This window comes from Etheostoma spectabile, chromosome 8, assembly GCF_008692095.1.
Source record: "Etheostoma spectabile isolate EspeVRDwgs_2016 chromosome 8, UIUC_Espe_1.0, whole genome shotgun sequence".
Lineage (NCBI taxonomy): Eukaryota > Metazoa > Chordata > Actinopteri > Perciformes > Percidae > Etheostoma > Etheostoma spectabile.
The window spans coordinates 16,978,376-16,984,080 of NC_045740.1; the positions used below are offsets into that span (position 1 = coordinate 16,978,376).

Genomic DNA, 5,705 nt, shown 5'->3' on the forward strand with positions numbered 1-5,705 from the left:
CCCCCCCCCCCCCCAAACAACGTTGCATGACTGGATAGTTGTATCGTCTTTGTACAGAAATTAGAGAAACTGGGACAAAGAAAGGTTTTTGGTCTCACAGCCAGATGTCACGTTACACATTGGATGTCTACTTTTATTGGTTATTTTGTTTTTATACAGACACTGTTAACTCCTCTGTATATTGTATCTATGATATGATTATAATCGCATTTGGAGAGATGACTTGAGGAAATATTACAAGACATAGGAAAAGGGGGCGAACACTTGTATGCAAAAACAATCTTATAAAATACAATATCACGTGTGCAATATTTATTGTGTTAGTGAGACCACGCCTTCTATTCGACCCGCTGGAAAAAACGGTTTGAATTTGCAGTGATGATGGTGGGAAAAAAAATTAATTTTGGGAGAATTTTTTCTGCATTTACAAAAGAGCTAAGATATTTTGGCTGTAAAGAATGACTCCCTTCTCTTCACGGTCAATGGAAGAAAAGAAAACAAGATCTCTGTGTTCATTGAACGGCATCTTTGGCACAAGCAGTCACCACTGTCCGCCTCTCAATGTCTCCTTCCCTCATTTTGGTACTTCCCTCACAGTTTGTCCTGTACGTGAGAGATCCCAAGCTCGCAGCGCTCCTGGCTAAATTGCCTTTTTGACTTGATATCGTCTGAACTCTCCCTCAACGCAGTGAGTTCTGTGACCACTTAACAAGCTTAATTAACAAGTCATCAGTCGCTAAGTAATGTGCATAATGTCCAATTTACAATAAAATCAAAACGTATCACATTCTCCTCCCAGTGCTTATTTTTATTAAAAATAAACCCAACAACAGAACCTGACTGTATTATATAACAAGGCACATTGTAATATATACCTGTATGAAACATCCTGTCTGTCAGTTTGGTGATTTATTTCCATGAGATTAATTGTAATTCAGTCACAATTATGTTGCATTAAATGACAAATTTTCTATTTACTGACTCACTCATACTTTATATTACCCTTATGATGCAGAAATGTAAAAAAAAACTCAAGGTGTAATATGAAACACTTAATTTTTAAAGTTAGGGTTATTTAACTGAACTCTGTCCAAAAAACTGCATCCAGCAGATTCATTTTAGTTCGATATGACTGCACAGACTCAAGTTGTCCATGTACTCTGTAATCCTAAAATGTTGTACTGTCTCTCATTGGGCGAATATCAATGCAGGGCATCAATAGTCAAATCAGAATATAGATGATATGATGGAGGAGACTCAGGAAGGTCTGGAACAACTTAATGACTGATTGCATTTTACACTTTGACTCGTATAATTTAACACCGAATTACGCTTTTGCAAAAGCATGTATCAGGACTGCTCATTATTAGATGAAAAAGATTGTAGAAAACAAGAGTTCCTCTGTGTGGTTTTATGTTTTCATTTATAGAGTCAAAGGACGATGAGAACACTATATAAGTTAGGGCTGTTTCCGGTTTTTCAAGCTATGCCCATGGACCGCACGTTTGGGGTTTTATCAAAGGCAAGGCAAGGCAAGGCAGCTTTATCTGTAGAGCACATTTCAGCAACAGGGCAATTCAAAGTGCTTTACACAAAATCAGTTAAACAGATAAAACACAAGTACAAACAGTTAAAAATCATAAGCATTAAAAACCGGTAAAACACATGAATAGACAGTTAAAAAACATACATAAAACACAAGAATAAAAGTTACAGTGCAGCATAAGAAATTTAAAGAAATGAGCAGTCATTTAAAGAAATGAGCAGTCATTTAAAGAAAGGCAGCATCAAAAAGAAAGGTCTTCAGCCTTGATTTAAAAGAACTGAGAGTAGCAGCAGATCTGCAGGTTTCTGGGAGTTTATTCCAGATATGAGGAGCATAGAAACTGAACGCTGCTTCACCCTGTTTAGTTCTGACTTGGGGACAGAAAGTGACCTGTCCCAGATGACCTGAGAGGTCGGGGGGTCATAGGGTAGTAGTAGACCGTCCCAGATGACCTGAGAGGTCTGGGGGGGTCATAGTGTAGTAGCAGATCAGAAATGTTTTGGACCTAAACCGTTAAGGGATTATAAACTAGCAAGAGTACTTTGAAATCAATTCTTTGAGACACAGGAAGCCAGTGTAAAGACTTCAGGACTGGAGTGATGTGATCCAGTCTCTTGGTCTTAGTGAGGACCCGAGCAGCAGCGTTCTGAATCAGCTGCAGCTGTCTGATTGATTTTTTAGGGAGACCTGTAAAGACCCCGTTACAGTAGTCAAGTCTACTGAAGATGAAAGCATGGACCAGTTTTTCCAAATCCTGTTGACACATAACACAAAGATTAAGACACGAAGGCATTAGAGTGCATTTGCTTTTAAAATAAGTGATGGCATTAGTTTTTGTGCCATGAATCCAACTGATGAAATAACGAAACAAATTTTGACACACTTTGGATCAGATTTGAGTAGTAAAAGTAGTTTTTCATATCACTATATGACTGACTTAATTTCTGCTAGAGGGTCTTACATGTCTTTTTCTTCTTATTTAAAAAAAAAAGAATATATATTTTTTTCTTATATGAGGAAAAATGTGATAATTATAGCAGAGGTAGAACCAGACCAAAATTGACCGAACAGATATTTATTTTTTACAGTAATGAGCCACTCTTTGTGGCTGAGAAAAAGAAGTGACCTCAAAGTTTTGCCATTTTGTCTCTTCATATTAAACATGGAAGACTAAAATCCTCATAACTGTGGCATGACATGATTTGACATGACATGGCACTCTATATCTGCAATAGCAAACATTTTTGTTGATTCATCATCGAGGTTTATTAAAAAATGTTCACTATGTGACGAAGAAGTCTACTCTAAAGTAAAAAAAAAACGCATGCGCAGTAGGAGATGACAGTTACACATTGACAGTCTCAATGTGGGGCAGTCTTAACCTACGTGCATTTATGTATTTTTTTCGTTTATTATATAGCATGCAAAACAAGTATTATTTTTATTATTATCATTATTATAAATCCGTTTTGAGTGGCCGCATAATGAACTACTTGCCTTGACAGGACAACCAGTGATAGCGACATCTTGAGGCGGCGGGAGCTAACTGTCCAGGTTAACGAGCCGGTGGCTAACTGGTAACTGTGAAGCTAGCGTTAGCTAACGCTAGCCAGCCCCGTTTGCAGACACGTCCACACACAGTCCGCTGCTGCTGGATACTAGACACATGTTGAACTAGTAGTGGAAGAAATGCTAGCTACGAATAAGGATTTAACTGGCTTTTGCACGTACAGAAATTGAGGTAAGCTCATACACACACGTTGCTTTAACGATTCCCTAGACGCTGCCATTCATAGCGCTTCCTCTTTAGAAAAAAAAAAGTTTGTTTTATGTTTTGCAAACGTTAGCCAAATATTGTTAGCAGTTAGCTAGCAGTATGAGTGGCTAACATTTAGCCAAGTTTAAATGGAAATCCTCATGCATTGCAAACGTGCGTGGCTAATGTTAAATGCGCAGTGGAGCATCAGTAAGATGTTCCGAGCTACCCTGTGATTATTTTCCCTTGCCAAGCACCATAAGCCAACTTGTGTATTGTTTTAAACGGTCTCCATCATGAGTCAATGCAATATCTCTTATCTGGTATACTACAGAGTTTACAATGTCAACCGTGTCCCGGTGGTATTACTTCATGCTGTCTGTTTGCCAAGTTTTCTCAGTTCTATCCGGAGAGTAAACCCCCTTTTTATAGGGTAGCTAGCATTTTAAGCAACCTTTAACAAAAGTATAAGCCCTAACTTCGATCCCAAGTTCACCACTGCTTGTTAGCCTTGTGGACCTCAAGTGTTTACCACTGCTGGGCATTCAATGTCGGCTCCGTGGTCTAGTCGGCATTACGTGTTGCCTTGCTCTCACAGCAGCGAGAGATGAGTCTCCTGTGACTGTGTGGTGCTGAGCAGCAGATGGAAGAATGTGCTCTTTCAGAAAGCCAGTTGGCTCGCGCTAGAGAGGACAGGAGAGCACACACGGGCTGGTGGAGGAGTCTTAATGGTAGTGGATGTATGTGTTGGAACTGAACAGTCATGACCAAAGCATACAGTAGAAGTTGGAGGTGTATGTGTCAGGTTTAATGTGGCATTCGTGCTGCTGACTCTCACCTTCTTCTACAGGAAAGGTGTTAGTGTACAGTGTGTATACTGCTGGTGCCTTCTGAATGGGCACTTTGACAAACTACACATCTTCTACGTCTTGGAGAGCATGGGAGATGATGTTATTTATTCATTTTTTTATCATTTCTTTATCTTCAAACGTTACTAGAAAGTGCTCCAAACCTTGATACATATTGCTTAGTTCTTGAGTTATGTGTATATTAACTACCCTTTTAATAGGGGTGCACCATTCAGAAAAATGTCACAATTCGATTCAATATCAATTTTTAGGCTCAAGATTCAATTCAAAAATCTATTTTTAATCTAAGCTTTTAATCTATTTCTAAAAAACAAACAGTTTACAGTATGTTCTTGTCCCATGTGATACTACCATACATGCCATTAAACGACGTACAAAAACAATTTTTGGAATTCTATGAATGGATTTTGAATCGGTAGCGCTTGAATCAATTCATGAATGTGAATCGATTTTTTTGCACACCCCTACCTTTTAACATCATACATCAATATTATCATATGCCAGTTCCGAGCAATAGACGGAAGTCTATGCAGGAAAAAACATAAAATTTCTAAGCCCTGGAACTATAATAACCCCTATTGTTTTGTGTATTACTTCTTGATTATGGCTAAAATTGTACTTTTTTTATTTGGTAAATATTGTGGCTACTCTTTTATCACAGTTATTCTTTTTTTAAATCCTAACCCCTTAACTGTGCTTATGGCATCCTATAAAGAAATCTTAATTCTGTCAACCAGGCAGGGACTGACATTACGTTCTGCTGAGCACCAAATCGATGTGGGGAAAAACATCAGCTGATTACCCAAAACACAGGCTGAAAAGTTTCAGAGGCAGTTATATGTGGATGTCTTGATTAAATCTTTTACAAACCTTTCAAATAGTACTTATTACAAAAAGATTCCTTCTTCATTTTATGGTAAATTGCAAACTTCATCCATTGTATTCATACAATTTTTAAGTAAATAATGAGGTATTTTAGACGATGGAAATGTTTTTTGAGAGGCCATTTGCCGGTGAGTGAAAATGTAAATTCTCGACACTACAACAACAACAACAGGCGATTTTCATAATCAAATGAACCTGTGGTTATTGCTTTGCTGATATGCCCCATTTTGCATTTCTGAACTGTGTAATGTGTATGTAAATTAGGATGGACGAATACACATTATTAGATATACTGCGATATTTCCATGCTGTCCCATCATTAGAGAAAAATTGAGTTTTCGACCTTGGCTGTGTATGGTTTCAGCATTTGCCTCCCAAATCAGCTTTGACTAATGGCATGCAGGTAATCACTTTCTGCTGCAAATGTTATTGCCGGTAACTTGAAATGCTGGGTGGAACTGAAAAGCCACAGCTACGTCTGGACCCTGTCCCTGCTGACCGTATGTTACAGATTTCAAACTGAGAGTAACGTGTTACAGTCATGACATACGTTCACTTCCTCATTAACGCCAGTGTACGTGCCAGTTTTCTTTTCTTCGTTCCCCTTTGCTTGATCTATGAACTGCGGCACCCCCCCCCCCCCCCCCCC

General features: G+C 38.5%; 2 protein-coding genes and 1 long non-coding RNA gene across 4 annotated transcripts in view; 2 read left to right on the top strand and 1 right to left on the bottom strand.

The window, feature by feature from the left end:
• Positions 1–975, top strand: part of LOC116693782 (F-actin-capping protein subunit alpha-2) — a 31,583-nt gene extending 30,608 nt beyond the window's left edge. Inside the window, exon 10 of the mRNA XM_032523014.1 lies at positions 1–975. This exon is cut by the window's left edge and continues 177 nt beyond it. The gene's annotated coding sequence lies outside the window, so the exon portion shown is untranslated.
• The window catches only part of LOC116693830 (uncharacterized), a 12,673-nt gene that overhangs the window by 5,523 nt on the left and 1,445 nt on the right, over positions 1–5,705 (bottom strand). Inside the window, exon 2 of the long non-coding RNA XR_004333012.1 lies at positions 5,468–5,470. This is a non-coding gene — a long non-coding RNA (uncharacterized LOC116693830). The remainder of the gene's footprint in view (positions 1–5,467; positions 5,471–5,705) is intronic.
• LOC116693742 (suppressor of tumorigenicity 7 protein homolog) overlaps positions 3,013–5,705 on the top strand; it is a 58,584-nt gene continuing 55,891 nt past the window's right edge. The window contains exon 1 of one of the 2 annotated variants that reach the window (XM_032522962.1): positions 3,013–3,287. The gene's annotated coding sequence lies outside the window, so the exon portion shown is untranslated. The remainder of the gene's footprint in view (positions 3,288–5,705) is intronic. The other variant, XM_032522966.1, reaches the window with a different exon arrangement.